We start from the raw sequence: 20364 nt of genomic DNA, 5'->3' as shown, positions 1-20364 counted from the left end.
TATTTGGGTAATCAGATGTCTGGCTTCACCTCAGAAAGCAGAAAGCTACAAAGACACATTTTCATATCCTAATGTGAAAAAGCTGGATAATCTATAAAGCCATAAGTTTTCTTGAACTCACTGGGGTGTCAAGATTCCAAGAAAATACACTAGCCTGAAATCTAAGGGAGTTCAAGATAGGCATAAGCAGTGGCTCATTTGTGACAGTAAAAGACAATAGAAGTCTCACTTCAAGTAGGTAAGAAGAATCCAATTAAAATGTTTAAGGAATTTGTAAAGACTGAATAGAACCCTTAAAAGCGGCAGACATAAGGGGAACTCACAATCACTTGCAGCCTACAAGTTCCCTGGACCTGACCAGGTATGTATGATGAAAACTGGGAGAAGGGAGGGAGACCGGAGAATATTCCTACTGGAAGTTTTGGCCAGGAGGAGTGGAGTGGCTACAGATGCTTGAAAAATATACAGTTCTACCTGTGCCCTTTTCCTCTCAGGAACAAAAGTCCTGAGCCACTGGGGAAGAATAGCAAACTCTTTTACCCTGATGACACAAATGAAGGTCTACAATGGGGGAAGGAACAAGCAAAGTGGCGAAAATGTCCCTCCACCCCTGAGAATGTAGCAGAAACATTTCCTGGGCCCAAACCACAATTTTTAACAGTGAGAGAAGGCCACAACCTGAGACTTGGGGTCACAAAGCCTGCCTGAGGCGGGGCAAACCAAGAGAAGAGAGAACACTTCTACCCCAAAAAACTGCAATGGCAACACGTGGGAACTGGAAATAGCAGCCTATTATTAGAGGAAGGAGCAAGGGTATGAAGGGTATTTAGACAGGTGCTTTCTATGGTGCAGTTTTAAAACTTAGGTTGAAGAAGAACAGTGAAGAAGACCCTCTGGCAAACCAGTGTGTATCCTAAGCCCAAGGTAACACTAGAGGAATAACATCCAATGTTCCACTGAAGCTTGCAACAAGAAAATCTAAAGACACCTCTACTGTGGATTAGATTGAATCAAACATCCGTGTCAATGACCTAGTAGTCAAAGAGAAGTAACCACTAAAATCCAGAAAGTATTCACTTCTGTCTCTCTTGTTCTATATAAAATGTGTCAAAATCAGTCAAGAATTATGATACATGTAAGAGCAATTAATTGAACCAGACTCCAAAGTTACTCAAATATTGAAATTATCAGGCTGGGAATTTAAAATACTGTAATATACAAAAGGCTCTAGTGGAAAAGATTTACAACAAACAACAGGTAGGGAATTTCAGAAAATGAACTATACAAAAGTGTCAAAAGTTAAGCTTAAAACAACAGCAAAAGCAACTTGGTAACAGAAACAAAGATTTATTTTAACAGGCTCATCAGTAGACTTGACAGAATTGTGGAAAGAGTAAGTGAGAAGTTAATTTAAAAAACAATAAAAGGGCCAGGCATAGTGGCTCACGCCTGTATCCCAGCACTTTGGGAGGCCAAAGCGGGTGGATCACTTGAGGTCAAGAGTTCAAGACCAACCTGGCCAACATGGTGAAACCCCCGTCTCTACTAAAAATACAAAATTAGCTGGGCATGGTGGCACGTGCCTGTAACCCCAGCTACTCGGGAGGCTGAGGCAGGAGAATCGCTTGAATCTAGAAGGTGGAGGTTGCAGTGAGCCAAGATCATGCCACTGCACTCCAGCCTGAGCAACAGAGTGAGACCCTGCCTCAAAAAATAAAAACAAACAAATAAAAACAATAAAAAGCCAAATTGAAAGACAAAAAGAAATGAGAATAATAAAAAACCCCAGCGCATCCAAGAGATGTGTGGCAATATTAAATGGTCTAAGATATACACAATGGGAATCCCAGAAAAACACACACAAAATAGAATAAATATTTGAAGAAACAAAGGCCATTTTTTAAGAATAATGAAAATCATAAAAATACCTCAAGCATAATAAGTACTTTCAACAAAATATATCAAGAGACATAACATTCTAAATGTTGAAAATTCAAGATAAATTAAATCTATTGCAAGCAATAAAAAAGAAATAAAGATGGGAAACACAGCAGATTATATATACAAATAAATATAAGAAGTATAGCAAAATTCTTACTTTAAAAGTACTGGAAGACAGGGTATTGGAATATATAAAATAAAACAAACAACACAATAGCAAAAAAAACTCTGCCAACCCAAAACAATATATATTTCTTTTTTTTTTTTTTTTTTGAGACAGAGTCTCACTCTGTCAGCCAGGCTGGAGTGCAGTGGCGCGATCTTGGCTCACTGCAAGCTCTACCGCCCGGGTTAACGCCATTCTCCTGCCTCAGCCTCCCGAGTAGGTGGGACTACAGGTGCCCGCCACCATGCCCGGATAATTTTTTTGTATTTTTAGTAGAGACGGGGTTTCACCGTATTAGCCAGGATGGTCTTGATCTCCTAACCTCGTGATCAGCCCGCCTCAGCCACCCAAAGTGCTGGGATTACAAGCGTGAGCCACCGCGCCCCGCCAAGAAAATATATTTCAAACATGAATGAAAAATATATTTTCTCCTTCAAAAATGAAAAAATTTATTACCAGTAGACCTAGGTTACAAAAAACTTAAAAGAAGTTATCATGGCAGAAGTAACATGATTATAATTAAGAACTTGCTTCTGCAGAAAAAAAGAAGAAAGATAATTCCTGACAATAGGTGAAATAAATGTAAACAAAAAGGCTTTTAATAAATTATTATTTTGAATCTCTAAAAAAATTGGGATTCAAATTTATTCAGATCTAATTGATTTTTCTGGAGATTTTAGTGTTTATTCCATAAATGTTTTATGTAATTATTAATATATTTGATTGCTTTGCCTTTAATCCCTTTTTGTTATTTTGTTCTCTTGTTCCTCCTTTTTGAACTCATTTGGATTAATTGAGTATTTTATTAGTATTCTACTTATTTTATTTTTATTTACATCGAAATATTTTAGTTATCTGTAGAACTGCTAATCATGTAGAAACTACTCAGCTATATCAGAAGCAAGATTTACTTGTTAAACTGACAGAAGGTTAAGCCCTCAAAGTTTATTATGTTGCCTTGTTCCTGTATTCCACCGGAATGTAATTAAGTTAGAAAAAGGCAAAATAAAGAAGTGGTATGTGTGTTTGGAGTGATGAGTGAGAAGGTGGATGGAGGAGCTGGTGTGAACGTAAGAAGATATTAGTTATAATTGGCTTTACGGAATAAATGACAATAAAAATGCCCCGCATATGCTTGTCCTCCATCCTAAAGACTGCTTACACTTACAGATAAATTATAAAGCCTTACTTATATGAATATTAAAATGTCATTTTCAATTTTTTTTGAAATTTATGCAATCCTATTATCATAGTCAAAGTGTCGTCATGGCTTGTAAGATTGGTGGTAGGATTCTCTAAAATGTAGTGTTTGCTACATTGTCAAATAATTTACATTAATTGCTAATGATTCTCTTTTAAAGGTTGTAAAGAGTAGAATGTAAAATGTTTCAGTTTTTAATGAATATACCATGCTTCATCTACTCATCAATTCATGAACATTTGAGTTGTTACCATTTTACTCTTAGAAACTTGGATTAAATGTGTGTATATGCACTGATTTTTACTGATAAGCTTTTATTCAGCTCTATCAGTGTTCACGTTTGTTTTAGGCTGTGTTGGTAAAAGCCTATCCTGTTTGTTTATATTATCAGACAGTCCTCCTCATTCTTCCTTTCTTCCCTTTTGCTCACTGCAGGTTAATTTCTCTTATGGGATTGTGGTTGGTTTTTATCTTAACAGAAATAACAAGAAGGAAAACTCAATTTCTACTCTGCTAAATACTGGAGGCTGGAAATGAAGTTGGCAGGGGAATAGAGGGAGGCATGTGTGAAGGAGTCTAATTGCTGGGATGCAGGGAATGCTACAGGGCTCGGTGCCACAAGCACCTTGCGTCCTGAGCCAGTCTCCAGGGCTATGCGCAGTGCTCACTGGGTCTCAGTACCTTGTGTTCTGCCCGGCACTCATGTGAAAAACCTGCACACAATTACCAAAGGCCAAGGAGCTGTCTGAGATGCCATGTCCTGTTTGGGAATTGTTTCAAATGAAATCAATGACCCTTCCCTGCATTAAAACAATGTTTTGTTTTGTTTTTACTGTAGAAGTTTTTTTTATTTGTATGAACTTATGGGATACAAGGGTAATTTTGCTACATTGACATATTGCATAGTGACAAAATCAGGGCTTTTAATGTATGCATCACTGGACTAATGTACATTGTACACATTAAGTAATTTATCATCCACTTCCCTCTCACCCCCAAAGGCTCCATTGTCTATCAGAATGTAAGAATTTTCTATGCTTAAGAAGTTTGTTTGAAGTGGAGTACAAAATTATTTTGTTCACAATGATTCATTTACAGAGTTCTGCAAGGAGATTGGAAGAAAATGTGAGGACTGAACCCATAAGAATATTTTTCTTTCTGTTTTTTTCAGGGGGCATTTTGACCATCAGCATTTTTATTTACTTGCTCTGGCTTTGGCATGATTTGCTACTGGAGAGATATAACAGTATTGTTTTTCTTCTGATGGAGACAAAATATTCATTTATAATCCTGCCGGTAAGTACAATGCAAATAAGTGGCATAGAGGTCAATTAAATTTTGTGCGTTCTTAAATGTCATGAGTAGAGACATATTCAAAATTCAGTAAGTTAATGTTTTGGAGTTCTGTATGTGGGGAGAAACTTATTCCTATAAGAAGTTGCATAGCAATTGCTTTTTAATGAAATTGATGTATACTCTGAATAAGTGAATGTGTTATATTAACTTGTATTTAGCAAATTATATTCAAGGTATTGAAAATACTTTTCTGAAAAGAGGGTATTAAAAATATAGGTACATACCTATAAAAATAAAAAGCGGGTATTTTATTCATTCTTGTTGATACCTTTTTTCTAGCAGCATAAACAATTGATAACTGAGTGGCTCTGTTCTCTGTTCTCCTTTAAAAATTTATTATTACTTTCTTTGTGGCTTTTTTTATTCCTGACATTTTTTTTTCACTTTACAGTGTCAGTTTCTGTCTTATGGTTTTATATTTGGCCAAATTTAAGCTCCTTTCTGTATTATTAATTCTGCACTCTTTAAACTATCTTTGCATTCATCCCTAAGATTTTATTGTTCACTCTTTACCAAAAATTGAAATTTCTATCCCTATAAGCTAATCTCTGCTCTCAAAATTACCTGTATTTATACTTATTTTAATTCCAGTAATGGTCATTTTTGAATAAAATATTCAAAAACATGTATTCTTGATAAAATAACTCTTTTACACTTTTGTTCATTTTCAAACTGAACATTAATGGGACTATATTAAGGTTCAGTAAAAATATGATTAACCTTTTTATTAATTATTTTTCATTTCCATGCTAATTTGAATTATTTGCTAACATGAAAATGTAGAAATAAAATACCAAGGTATTAAATAAATTTACATCTTTAACACTCATTTTATATAAGAAATAAAACTACCCATAATCTACTGAAAATACATCTTCAAAAGATTTTACTCTCATTTAGTAATTTCAATATATTTGGAAAGCATAATATTAAGCCTAACACTTTGCATATTTAGGGTATTTGTTTATGTTTCAGAATTTTTTTTGTAGTCAAAGGTCTAGATTCAGAAGGCAAAAGACGAAGTTGACATTTCAGTCTCTGTAATTGCCTAGGGTGTTATCATTTATATCTGGGTAATAGCTGTTGATAAAAGAAATATATACATCTTGGAATCTGCACGAAGTCTGTAAGAGCATTATGCCACCAATACTTTGCCTAGAATTGTGCATCATCAGAGCAGTAACATTTGTAAATTAATGTGTCCTTTTTCAAGGAGCTTTCACAACATCTCCATGAGGTAGTTAAATTTTGCCAGTCTAAGATTAAAAGGATCTGGACCTCACCAACTGATATCTACCTTTTATCCACAGCCCTGCCACACCCCGCCCCCCTCCGCCACCACCAAGTGATCATCCAGCTGACACTTGAGGAACTTTGATGATGAGGAGTTCATCAGTCTTTGGTCAGACTATTAAATCTTTCCACAGCTTAGTGAGTTTATTATAGTTTTCTTGATGCATAATTCTGCCTGCTACAGAGATAGAATTACTTAAGGATGTTTGAAATACAGGTACACCTCAGAGATACTGCAGGTTTGGTTCCAGACCACCATAATAAAGTGAATATAACAATAAAATGAGTCACACAATTTTTTTAGTTTCCCAATGCATGCATATAAAAGTATGTTTATACTACATGCTAGTCAGTTAAGTATGCAATTGCATTGTGTCTATAAAAGAGTGCATTCCTTAATTTAAAAATACTTTATTTCTAAAAAAACGTTAACAAACCTCTGAGTCTTTGAAGAGTTGTAATCTTTTTGCTGAGGGAGGCTCTAATTGAGGGGTGCTAACTCATTAAGGTGGTGGTTCCTGAAGGTTGAATGGCTATGGGAATTTTTAAAATGAGCCAATAATAAAATTTAAGACATCAATTGACACTTTTACAAAAATATTTCTGCAGAATGTGATGCTGTTTGATAGGATTTTATTCACTATAAAACATCTTTCAAAATGGGAGTCAAGCCTCTCAAAACCTGTTGCTACTTTATCGAATAATTTTATGTAATATTCTAAATCCTTTGTGGTCATCTCAACAATGTTTACAGCATCCACACCTGGAGCAAATTTGATCTTAAGAAACCATCTTCTTTACTCACCCGCAAAGAGCAAATCTACATCCATTCAAGTTTATCATAAGATTGCAGCAATTCAGTCACATCTTTAGACTCCAATATCTTACTATTCCCATGACATCTGCATTTCTTCCTTCCTCTGAAGTCTTGAAGCCCTGAAAGTCATCCATGAGGGTTGGAATCAACTTCCTCTAAACCTCTGTTGATATTGATCTTTTTACCTGCTCCTATGAATCATAAATATTTTAATGTCATCTAGCCAATAAGTTAATTCTTTCCAGAGGCTGTATATTTGCTTTGCTCATACCTATCACAAGAATCATTATTTATAGCAGCTAAATATTGAAAAATGTAATTCTTAATGACACCTCAAATTTGAAATTAATCTTTGATCCACAGTCTACAGAACGAATATTGTGTTAGTAAACATGAAAGCAATACTAATCTCCTTGTACGTCTCCATCAGAGCTCTAGGGTAATTAGGTGCATTGCCAATGATTATAATATTTTGAAAGACTGTTTATAGCAGTAGGTCTCAACACTGGGCTTAAAATATTCAGGAAACCATATTGTAAACAAATGTGCTGTCATCCAATCTTTGTTATTCCATTATGGAGCACAGGCAAGGTATATTTAGCATAATTCATAAGGAATCTGGGATTTTCTGAATTGTAAATGATCACTGGCTTCAACTTAAAGTCATCAGCAGCATTAGCCCATAATGAGAGAGTTATCCTGTCCTTTAAAGCTCAGAAGCAAGGCATTGATTTTCTTCATTAGCTGTGAAAGTCCTCGATAACATCTTCCAATATGAAGCTGTTTCAATCACATTAAAAGTTAGTTTTTTGGTGTAGCCACTTTTCTCAATCACCTTATCTGGATCTTCTGAATAACTTGCTGCAGCTTCTCTATCAGCACTTGCTGATTCACCTTGTACTTTTATGTTATGGAGATGGATTCTTTCCTTAAACATCATGAATCTGTCTCTGCTAGCTTCAAACTATTTTTTTTTTCTACAGCTTCCTCATCTCTCTGATCCTTTATAGAATTAAAGAGTTAGTTCCTTGCTGTGAATTAGACTTTGGCTTAAGGGAATGTTGTGTTTAGTTTGATTTTCTATTTAGACCACTAAAACTTCATTATATCTACAATAAAGCTGTTTTACTTTCTTATCATTTGCGTGTTCACTGGGGTAGCACTGTTAATTTCCTTCAAAAACTTTTCCTTTATGTGACTTTTGGACTGTTTCAGCTTTCAACTTGCCTTTATCACTAGGTGTATTAGTCAGGGTTCTCACTCTGCTAATAAGAAATACCCAAGACTGGGTAATTTATAAACAAAGAACTTTAATGAATTTGCAGTTCAATATGGCTGGGGAGGCCTCACAATCATGGCAGAAGGTGAATGAGGTGGCAGGCAAAAGAGCTTGTGCAGAGGAACTCCTGTTTATAAAACCATCATATCTCATGAGACTTATTCACTACCATGAGAATAGTATGGGGAAAACTGTCCCCGTGATTCAATTATCTCCACCTGGCCCCACCCTTGACATGTGAGGACTATTACAATTCAAGGTGAGATTTGGATGGGTACACAGCCAAACCATATCACCAAGCATAATTATTTCTAACATTTATTTTAAAATGAGAGATGTGAAATTTTTCCTTTCGCTTGAACATGAAAGACCCTTGTATAGTTTTCACTGGCTTAGTGGCAATATTATTGTGTTTCAGGGTCAAGGAAGGCCTGAGGATTGGGAGAAAGATGGGTGAATGGCAAGTCAGTAGAGCTGTCAGAACACAAGCAACATTTATAGATTAAGCTTGCTGTCTCATATAAGCAGGGTTCATAGAACACCAAAATAATTACAATAGTAACATAAAAATCACTGCTTACAGATCACCATAACAGATATAATAATAATGAAAAAGGGAGAATTTCCAAAATGCGACACAGAGACACAAAGTGAGCACTATTGAAAAATTGCTACCAGAAAAACGGTGCCCATAGACTTGCTGAACATAGGGGTAAAGTTGCCAGAAACCTTCAATTTGTAAGATATATAATATCTGAGCAGCACAATAAAGTGAATCAAAATATGAGTTATGCCTGTGGTAAAATCTCAGTGGCCAATTTGGCTCCCATTTGAAGAATTTATGATTACAAAGTATATTTGAAATGCTTACTTAGTAGTAGTACAGAAAAGTATATGGAAAATTATGAATTTTTGAAATATTTTCATAAAAATTCTGTTATAATCTGATTCATGAATGCAACTCACATCTAAAAATATAAAACAAAATTAAGATAGGAAAATAATGGTACACATAATTAGTTGCTATAGAGGTTCCCACATCTCTGATTTTCCTTTTGTTAATATCTTCCACATATTTGCTTAGTTTTCTTAAACTAAACCAGTTTCTGCACATGGGGAGTTACTTGGATGGCTGTTGCCCTAGATTCTCATGTTTAAATACTTGTACGAATAAAAGTTAAAGGAGCAAACTGAAAAATTGACTTTGGCCTGTTTGGCAATAAAGCATTAAAAGTAGATCCAATTAATTTCCATAAGAGCTCTTGAGTCAGGCTTGGAAGCTTGTGGCCAGGTACTGGCCAACCAAGGCCACATTTTTCCACTGATGTCTATAAATCTGCACCAGAGGTGGCAGTTGATATAAAGCAGAGAGATCAGAACTTCAGGCTTACCTGTACTTGAAAGCCACACTGCTGTGCTATACCTAAGGCTAGAATATGGCTTCTCTGTGGCAACAGAGTTCTCATAGTGTTTATTTCTAATTGACATGTTTCATACTGTGTTTGACTGGCAAAGCTTTAAATGTATTCCTTTGATTTAACACAAGTAAAGCTGGATAAGTGAATTCCTAACTACTGCTTTTGGGGAAGTAGTATTTATAAAGCAGGGATTTTTATAATACAAAATTACAAACAAAGCATAAGGTCTCATGCCCATTACTGAACTATTCATTATTGACCTTATAATGGTGAACTCCGATTAGATCACCTTATGTTAAGAATCCACCTCTGTGACAAGAGTCAGAATTTATGATTGACAGTCTTCAAAACAATAACATTTTGTTCTAGACGTAATTTTCTCATATTTTCTATATTTTTGTACTGACAATAAATAAACATTCAAAATGTACTTTGTAACCATAATATCTTAAAAATAAAAGCCAAATTAGTCACTTTGGTAAATATCTTTTTACTACTTTGTTTTGTTTTGTTTGCTAGCCTCTAGATTCTACATCATTAAGGATGCAGTCTATTACATTCACTAATGAATCTCCAGCATCTAGTTGCCACATATCATAGGGTAAGAATGCAAAAATTGAATAATGAAAGTATGAATAAGAATAAGTAGAGATGTCTCTACTTCCTTCTTTGTTTGCTGCATTCCCAGTAATTAGGAATGTGCCCCCAAAGCTAAGGTGTTTAAAATAATTTAAATCATAGCTGTTATTTATTTTCTAATTTTTCATTATGACATGTGTTCTGAAAAAAAAACCCGTAGAAAAGCTGGTGATATATAATATTACATTGGTAGTATGACTAGTATTAAAGCAATCATTACATGATTGGGTAATATATAATACAGCATACTATATTATGTAATATTATATAGTATATTATATAATTTGTCATACTTTTAACCTAATGAGATGTTTCCAAGTATATTAAAATAAATTAGAAATGTATTTTAAAACAGTCCTGCTTATTATTTACACTTTGCCACAGGCAAGAATGTCTTTAAGTTCTTACTACAAAATACAAGTCAAGTTTTACCATGTTGAACCATCAAAAGTTTTCAATTTTCTCTATACTCACAAATGTTTGTTTCAACTAGCAGTTCAATTATTTAAACAGAATTACTATGGTAGCTCTTTAAATTGTTCTAGCAAAAAATCTACCTTTTCACATTAAAATAAACAAAAGCAAATAATAATCTGCATCAGTAATTATCACAATTTACATAGCCCAGATCTTAGATTTCTGCTTTGGAAATGTTGATATTTATTATTTCAGCACAATATTTGTCAAAGATTATGTCTTTACCTAATATATTATTTTACCAGTAAAGGATTATTTCAAAATTTCATCATTTTACTATTTTAATCATATTGTTCATTTTATTATGTAGATAATAATGTGTACTTCTCTACTATTTGAAAAGCTAGCTCACTTAAATGTTATTAAACCTAGAGACTGCTATGTGTCGTGTTCAATGGAATGCAAAGGAATCATAGCACATAGAAATATGCCACACATCCTGTAATCCTAGCACTTTGGGACGCAGAGGCTGGTGGACTGCCTGAGGTCAGGAGTTCAAGACTGGCCTGGGCAACATGGTGAAACCCCGTTTCTACTAAAATACAAAAAAATACAAAAACTGCAGGTGTGTGCCTGTAGTCTCAGCTACTCAGGAGGCTGAGACAGGAGAATTGCTTGAACTCGGGAGGCGGAGGTTGCAGTGAGCCAAGATAGCACCACTGCACTCCAGCCTGGGCAACAGAGCGAGACTCTGTCTCTAGAAAAAAAAAAGTAATACATGGAATTGAAGACCTGCTTTGTATCCAGTAGTCTGAGTATGTATTGCTTCATTGCTCTGAAATAAAAAGCAGAGGTTCTAACTATTTAGGAAGTAACAAATTCAACAAACTATTACTTCGAAGGACAAGCTGATTGATAATGAGATTCCAGCTCCAATTATTGAACCACCATATAAACAAACTATAGTATTTGGAATCGGGGGATTTTGAATCAGGAAAATGAATATTTGTATTACAGAAGCATAATGTATGCCTCAGATAAATGTAATTGCTAAAGGCCTAAAGGGATGAATATGTAGATGAATGAATGCAATTTGGTTTTCCGAAAATTTAAGATTTTTGTAAAAGGGCAAAAATCTCTCCTCTTCCAAAGTATTAAGCAGACATAGCTTAATAATATGAGTGATTTAAAAGATGCTTTAGAAATGCAATTCATCAGTCATCTATTGTTTTCTGATTTAATCTTGCAATTGAGAACATTGAAAGTTCGCAATGTCCTACTTTTCCAGGAATTTGCTAGTTCCCTGAAAAGATTGTCTTACATTGTAATCGATTTCAGAAAAAAAGAGATAATTGAACTCAAGAAATATGTGTATGATTAAAATGCTACAACCCAGAACATTTGGATTTTTCATTAAAAACAAATAAAAATGGTAGATTTAGTTCAGCATGATTATTTTATTCTAACATAAATTATAATTTATGTTATTCCCTTAATGATATTTTCAAGTGCCTGAACAAGTAACAATTATACTCTCTTTTCGCTACTATAACTTTCTGTTTTGTTTTAATAATAATGAATTTGAAAATTAGCTGTATCCTGTCAAATGCCAGTATCTTCAGTTTTTACTTTTAATGAATAATCTCAGTTTAGTACAGGCATAGGAATAATAATATAAAGAAATTATATCAATTACCTTGTTTTCAGAAATTTATGTATAGTTTCAGGCTCACTGGTTAGTCCTGAGAGAAGCAGAGAAGAAAATATTCGGTCACAAGTACCCATGCAACTGTAAAACTATATCAAAAGGAGAGATGATTTTAAAAAAGGAAGAATTCACATTTTATATGAGGCAATGAAAAGACTATTTTTGTTTCTTCTTTTAAAGTAAAAAACCTATACAAAAAAAAAAGCTGTGTTTGAGTAAAGAGAGAAAATACAAGGGAGTAGTAGAGGAAGTAGTGTTTATTGAAAACATACCTATTTTGGGCTAAGTCCTTCATAGATGCATTCCACTATTTAATTTGATGATAGCCATGTGAGGAAGAAATGTTATACCCATTATGTATATGATGAAATTAGGCTGTTAGAAATCACTAAACATTCAGAACATATAAATGAAACCCCTGATATTTGAATACATGGTTGTATGAGTTTTAAATTTTGTTTTTCATTATACAACATGTTTTATAATGTATCTAACTGCTTTACTCCTGGAGAATGAGAGAGATATATTCTAATAAACTTCACATAAGACACATGTTATCTTAACACTGAAACAAATGGACTTATTTTGCCTTCCTGCAGAGGAAATACAGGGAGTCTTTGTTGGGGATGGGTAGGGAGGATGGTGGTGGATGAGAGAAAACATACATTTTGGAATTAAAAATTAGTACTTTAATATCCATTTCAAAAAATCTCAGTGTATTTTAATCTGCTATAAATTTTATTAATTTTGTTTTCATACATAGAATTTTAGAAAAAGTTGTGGCCATAAGCCACCTTGTTCTCATTTCATTTCCTCCAGTCTGTAGAATTGTATTGATTGAACACTAAAAGGGTTTTAATCTAACTGGACATTAAGGAGACAATTATGTCTCAGCTTTTGTCATTTAGAGGCATGCATGGAGGGGCTACTCAGAAAGTAATTATAACATTGAAGTTTTTTTTTTTATAATTAATACTTGGGCACAGTTATTGTTTGGTTATATTCTTCATTCATCAGGGAAAGCACTTAGTGCTATGTCACTGAGGTCACTTTAAAAAAGTAAAAATTCAAATGCTGCAACACAGTGTAAAGAAATATTTTTCAAAGGTAAATTGAACCAAAAAAATTAATAATTCATTACTACTATCAGTAAATGAATTTTTTTTGTCTTCTAGTTTTGAAATTGACTTAATATGAAATGGAAATCTGAAACTAAATCTTATTGAGAAAAGGCGCCAACGGTTTTAGGTTAAATTACAAGATCTCTGTGATAGATTTACCTGTATTTTCTATATCCTTATATTAAAGGAAACCCTTTCTTGTAAAACGTATCAGAATTTTTAATCCAGTTTGACAATCTGCATTGAACTGGAATATTTATTCCATTTACATTTAATGTGATTGATGATATATTTGATTTTAAACATACTCTTACTATTGGTTTACTATTTGTTTCATATGTGATACATTTTGTTATTCCATTAATCCCTCTATAACCTCAATAATCACATAATTGTTTACTACAATTTTAGTGGAAATTCTAACAATTTATATTAGTATACTTGACCTTAAAGATTGATATAGATTAGTAATTTTACCACTGCTTGTATAATGCATTAGAACACTTTATGAATATTTTCTGTCTTCACTAATTTTTAATAATTAGTCACATATCTTGAGTTTAAATATATTTTACATGTAACAAGTAACTATTAGTATTATTTTATTACATCAATACTCATTTATATTTATATTTATAGTCTTTTATATTTCTATAAAAATGGAAAATTTGGGAAATCTATTTTTTTCTACATTTACATACTTCCATTGGGGATTATTCCTTTAGCAAAAAAAATACCATTAGGAATTAGTTTGTCTGCTCCTGACAGATTCTTACATTTTTTGGTTTCTTAGAAAATATTTTTGTTTAGCTTTCTATTTTATTGATATTTATATAAGTATTATATATAAGCACATATATTTGCATATGTTGACATAGGGCAATGTCAGCATCCCAGAATATTCCCTCCTATCCCTCCCTACTCATTGCCCTCACCATGGAATATAGTCTCTCTTCAGGCTTCTGTAACCATAAAAGTTGCTTTGCCTTTTTCTTTAATTGAAATTCCTATAAATATATTTTTATAGGTTGAGATATTTTGAACTTGGTCTTTCAACATCATATGGTTTTATGCAAAAGTATTTCAATTTTAATTATTACTTTGTAGAATTTCAAAATATGAACCTACATAATATTACTCATTTTTTAAGTGTTGATTGACATTTGAGTTGTTTCTAGTTGGGGCTATCTTGACAAAGCTGTTACTGTTATTCTTATATATATATATATATTCATTTCTATTCAGTATATAAGTAGGCAAACAATTGCTGAATCATAGGAGAGTCGTATTTTTAAGTTTAGAGGATACATCCATGTGTCTGTGTTTTTTTAAGACTGTTCAATTCACACTCCTATGAGCAACATGTTATAGTTTCTGTTGCTCTACATCTTCAGTAACACATTGGGGTATAGTGAGGCTTTTATTATAAAATTTTACCATCTGGTCCTGGAAGACAGTTGATGTGAATTCTATTTTTTTATCTTATTGTGATTTGCTTTATGGCTGAGCATATGGTCAATTTTGAGAATGTTCCATGCACAGATGAGAAGAATGTATATTCTATGCTTGTTGGATAGACTGTTTGATAAATGTCTTTTAGGACCATTGGGTCTATTTTCCAGTTTAAGCCAAGATATTCTTTGTAGATTTTTGGCCTTAATGATCTTTCTAGTGATGTCAGTGAAGTGTTGAAGTTTCCCACCATTACTGCATCAATATCAGTCTCTTTTCTTAGGTCTGCTAGTATTTGCTCTATGAATCTGAGTACTCTGATATAGGGTGCATATATATTTAGGATAGATATATCTTCTTGCTATCTGGATGACAGAGGAGTAAAATTAGACATCAATACAAAGAAAAAACTAAAAACTCTCAAAACTACACAAATACATGGAAACTAAAAAACTTCCTCCTTAATGAATTTGGATACACAATTAAATAAAGGCAGAAATTTAAAAAAAAGAAGATCTTTGAAATAAATGAAAATAGACACAAGATACCAGAACTTCTAGGACATAGCAAAAGCAGTACTGAGAAAAAAGTTTATAGCATTACATGTCTATCTACATCAAAAAGATGGAATGATCTCAAATTAACAACCTAACATCACACCTCAAGAAACTAGAAAAACAAGAACAAACCAAACTCAAAGCTAGCAGTAGAAAAGAAATAAAAATTCAGAGAACTAAATTAGATTGAGATCCCCCAGAAAAGAAGGATCAGTGAAACAAAAAGTTGGTTATTTGAAAGAATAAACAAAATTCACTGACTATTAGCTAGACTAATGATGAAAACAAGAGAGAAGGTTCAAATAAACATAATCAGAAATGATAAAGGTGATATTACAACTGATAACCACAAAAATACAAAAGATCATCAGAGGATGCTTTGAACATCTCTATGTGCACAATAAAAAAACCTAGAGGAAATGAATACATCCCTGGAAACATACAATCTCCCAAGATCAAACCAGGAAGAAATAAAAATTCCGAGCAGACTAATAATGAGTTGATGAGTAAGAATTAGTAATAAAAAAAAATCAACAAGAAAAATCCCAGGACCAAACAGATTCACAGCCGAACTGGGAAAAGGAGAAAAAAGTGGAAAGGATTTTGTCTTGTGGCTTAAATGCAAGCTTAGCCACAGTAAAATAGTATATCAGGACATTTTCTAAAATTTTTAACTCCAATCTATGGTTCCCAGATAGCATTTAAGGATCCACTCAGAGCCTAGGGACATTTGCGGCTCCAAGGGGAAGAACACAAACCTGCCTGGTTCACCAACTGCTGATCATGGAGCTCAAGATCCTGAAGTGAACATAGGTGGTAGCAAGTAGTGATTACAGCAGGCCTTGGACAAGACCCAGTGCTATGCTAGCTTAAGGTCTGACCCAGCACAGCCCCAGTGGTGGTGGCCACAAGGGGTGCTTGTATAACCACACCCCTAGCTCTAGGCAGGTCAGCACAGAGAGAAGACTCCATTTGTTTGGCAGAAAATAAGGAAACAGAACAGTCTGTGCCTGATAATCAAGAGAAGTCTGTATGGAGGGAACATCCAGACCAGACCTAGCCAGAGAAGAATCACCCATGCCAGTGGCTGCAAGTTGAGTGAATTTCTCAGCAAGTCTCTCCACCGTAGACCAAAGGGCTCTGTGGTTTTAGATAAATTTCAAAGGCAGTCTGGGACACAAGGACTGCAATTACTGGACAACTCAGAGCGCTGGGCTGGGCTTGGCTTAGAGTCAGTGGACTAGGCTTGCATGAGACCTAAGGATATACCAGCCGGGAAGCTAAGGGAGTGCTGCTATACCTGTCCCCCAGCCCCAGGCAGCACAGCTTGCAGCAACAAAAGTGACTCCTTCTTTCTGCTTAAAGAGAGGAGAGCAAAGAGTAAAGAGGAATTTGTCTTGCTTCTTGGATGCCAGCTCAGCCACAGTAGGATAGGGCACCAGTAAGAGTCATGAGGCCCCTATTCCAGGTCCTAGCTTTTGGATGACATTTCTAGACACACCCTCAACCAAAACAAAAACCCCTGCCTTGAAAGGAAAGACCTAGCCCTGGCAAGATTTATCACCCACTGAATAAAGAGCCCTCATGCTATGAGACATGCTGACTTCAGGTGTGACCCAGCACATTTCCAGCTGTGGTGTCTGTGGTGAAAGATTTCATGTGCTTGAGAAAAGAAGACGGAAAAATAAAGGGGACTTTGTCTTGCGCCTTAGTCACCAGCTTAGATATGGTGGGGTAGAGCAACAAACAGGCAATTGGGATCCCCAAATCCAGGTCTAGGCTCTAGGACAGCATTTCTCGACCTGCCTTGGGCCAGAGAGGACCTTAGAGACCCAAAAGGTGAGTCCCCGGCTGGAAGCATTTACTACAAGCTGAGTGAAGAGCTGAACCTCACATAGAGGAAAGGGGAGGGAAGAGTAGAAAGGACTTTATCTGTGGAAAGGGGAGGGAATGGTAGAAGGGACTTTATCTGTGGCTTGAGTTCCAGCTTAGATGCAGTAGAATAGAATATCTTATCAGTTTCTAAGGTTTTGACAACAATCCCTGACTCCCAGACAGCATCTCTGGACCTGCCTGGAGCCTGAGGTAATTCACTGCCCTGAAGGGAAAGACACAAGCCTGCCTGGTCTCACCAACAGCTGATTATAGAGTCCAAAGGTCTTGAGTGAACATGAGTAGTAGCCAGGTAGTGGTTACAGTGGACCTTGGGTGAAATTTCGTGCTGTGTTGGCTTCAGGTTTGACCAAGCATAGTCCAAGTGGTGGTGGCCACAGGGGTGCTTAAATCACAACAAGGGTGACTCAGCACAGGAAGAGAGATTTCATTTGTTTGGGAGAAAGTAAGGGGAAAAAACAAGAGTGACTTCCTGGTAATTTGGATTAAAGTCTTCCAGATTTTATCCAAGAACACCAAGGCAGTTCTTCTACAAGTCTTCCAAAACGACAGCATTATTGGGCTTGGGGCCCAAGTCCCTTCAGGTGTCTGGACAGCCTTCCCAAAAGGAACGGGCACAAAGAAGCCTTGACTGCAAAGACTACAATAAATGCCTAACTCTTTAATGCCTAGACACTGACAAACATCTACAAACGTCAAAACCATCCAGGGAAATACAACTTCACCAAACAAACTAAATAAGGTACCAGGGACCAATGTGGGAGAAATGGAGATATGTGACCTATCAGACAGAAACTTTACAACAGCTGTTTTGTGGGAACTCAAAGAAATTAAAGATAACACAGGAAAGGAATTCAAAATTCTATCAGATACATTTAGCAAAAAGGTTGAAATGATTAAAAAGAATTAAGCAGAAATTCTAGAGTTGGGAAAGGCAATCGACATACTGAAGAATACATCAAAGTCTTCTCTATTAGCAGAACTGAACAAGCAGAAGAAAGAATTAGCTTGAAGACAGGCTGTTTGAAAATACGCAGAGAAGACAAAAGACAATAGAATAAAAAAATGAAGCACACCTACAAAAACGAGAAAAAAGCCTCAAATAGGCATATTTAGGAGGGATTTGCCTTAAAGAGGACTTAGAGAAAGAGAAGGGATCGAAAGTTTATTCAAAGAAATAATATCAGAGAATCTTCCAAGCCTGGAGAAAAATATCAACATTCAATACAAGAAGGTTGTAGAACAACGAATAGATTTAATCCAAAGAAGACTACCTGGAGGTATTTAATAATCAAACTCCTAAAGGTCAAGGATCCTAAAGAAAGGATCCTAAAAGCAGTGAGAGAAAAGAAACAAATAACATAAAATGGAGCTACAATATGACTGGTAGCAGGCTTTTCATTGGAAATCTTGTAGTCCAGGAGAGTCACACGATGCATTTAAAGTAATGAAGGAAAAAAAACAAACAAAAAAACTTTAACCCTATAATAGAATATGTGGCAAAAATATTCTTTAAGAATGAAAGAGAAATAAAGACCTTCCAAAAAGAAAAAAAAAACAAAGACTGAAGATTTCATCAACACCAGACCAGTCCTACAAGAAATGCTAAAGGGAGTTCATCAGTTTGAAAGAAAAGAATGTTAATGAGCAATGAGAAATCATCTGAAGGTACAAAACTCACTGGCAATAGGAAGCACACCAAAAAATAAAGAATATCATAACACTGTAATGGGGATATGTGAACTACTCTTATCTCACACAGAAAGACTAAATGAGCTAATCCAAAAAAAAAACTATTACAACTTTTCAAGATATAGACAGCATAATAAGACATAAAGAGAAACAGCATAAACTTAAAAAATGAGAGATGAAGTTATAGTTTAGATTTTTTATTAGTTTTCTTTTTGTATATCTGTTTATTTATGCAGTGTTAAGTTGTAACTGTTTAAAATAATGGATTATAAGATAGTATTTACAAGTTTCATGGCAACCTCAAATCAAAAAACTTACAATGGATACGCATATAAAGAAATAAATTAAATCATTCCATCGGAGACAACCAACTTCACTAAAAAGAAACAGGACAAAAGAAGGAAGAAGAAGACCACAAAACAACCAGAAAACAAATAACACTCCAGAGGTAAGTCCGTACTTACTAACAATAACATCAAATATCGATAGACAAAACTCTTCGATAAATAGACATAGAGTGGTTCAATGGGAAAAAAAAGACACGATTACCTCATACCTACAAGAAACACACTTCACCTGTAAAGACTGACAGAGACTGGAAATAAACAAGAGATAAAATATATTTCATATGAATGGAAATGAAAAAAGAGCATGAGTAGCTTTACTTCTACCAGACAAATGAGATTGCAAGATAAAAACTACAAGAAGAGACAAAGAAAGTCATTATATAATGATAAAAATGTCAATTCATCAGGAGGATATAACTGTTGTAAATATATGCACCCAATACTGGAGCACCCAGATATATAAAGGAAAAATTATTAGAGCCAAAGAGAGATATAGATTCTAATACAAAAACAGCTGGAGACTTCAACACCTCGTTTTCAGCATTGAACAGATCTCCTAGACAAAAAAAAAAAAAAAAAAAATCAACAAAGAAACATAGGACTTAATGTGCACTATAGAATAAATGGATCTAATGGATATTTACAGAACCTTTCATCCAATGGCTGCAAAATACACATTCTTCTCCTTAGTACATGGATCATTCTCAAGGACAGACCATATATTAGGTCACAAAGCAAGTCTTAAAGCATTCAAAAATTGAAACATCAAACACATTCTCTGAGCACAATGAAATAAAACTATAAATCAATAACAAGATGAATTTTGAAAACTATACAAACACATGGGAATTAAGCAATGTACTCCCGAAAAACCAGTGGTCAATGAAAAAATTAGGAAGAAAATTTAAAAGTTTATTGAAACAAATCATAGAAAAACAACATACTAAAACCTATAGGTTACAATAAATGCAGTACTAAGAAGAAAATTGATAGCTGCAAGTTTTCACATGAAAAAGAAGAAAAACTTCAAATAAATAACCCAATGATGCATCTTAAGCAATAGAAAA

The sequence above is a fragment of the Pan troglodytes genome, chromosome 14 (assembly GCF_028858775.2).
Source record: "Pan troglodytes isolate AG18354 chromosome 14, NHGRI_mPanTro3-v2.0_pri, whole genome shotgun sequence".
Lineage (NCBI taxonomy): Eukaryota > Metazoa > Chordata > Mammalia > Primates > Hominidae > Pan > Pan troglodytes.
The sequence above is the reverse complement of the archived record's forward strand: the minus strand, read 5'-3'. Positions refer to the sequence as shown.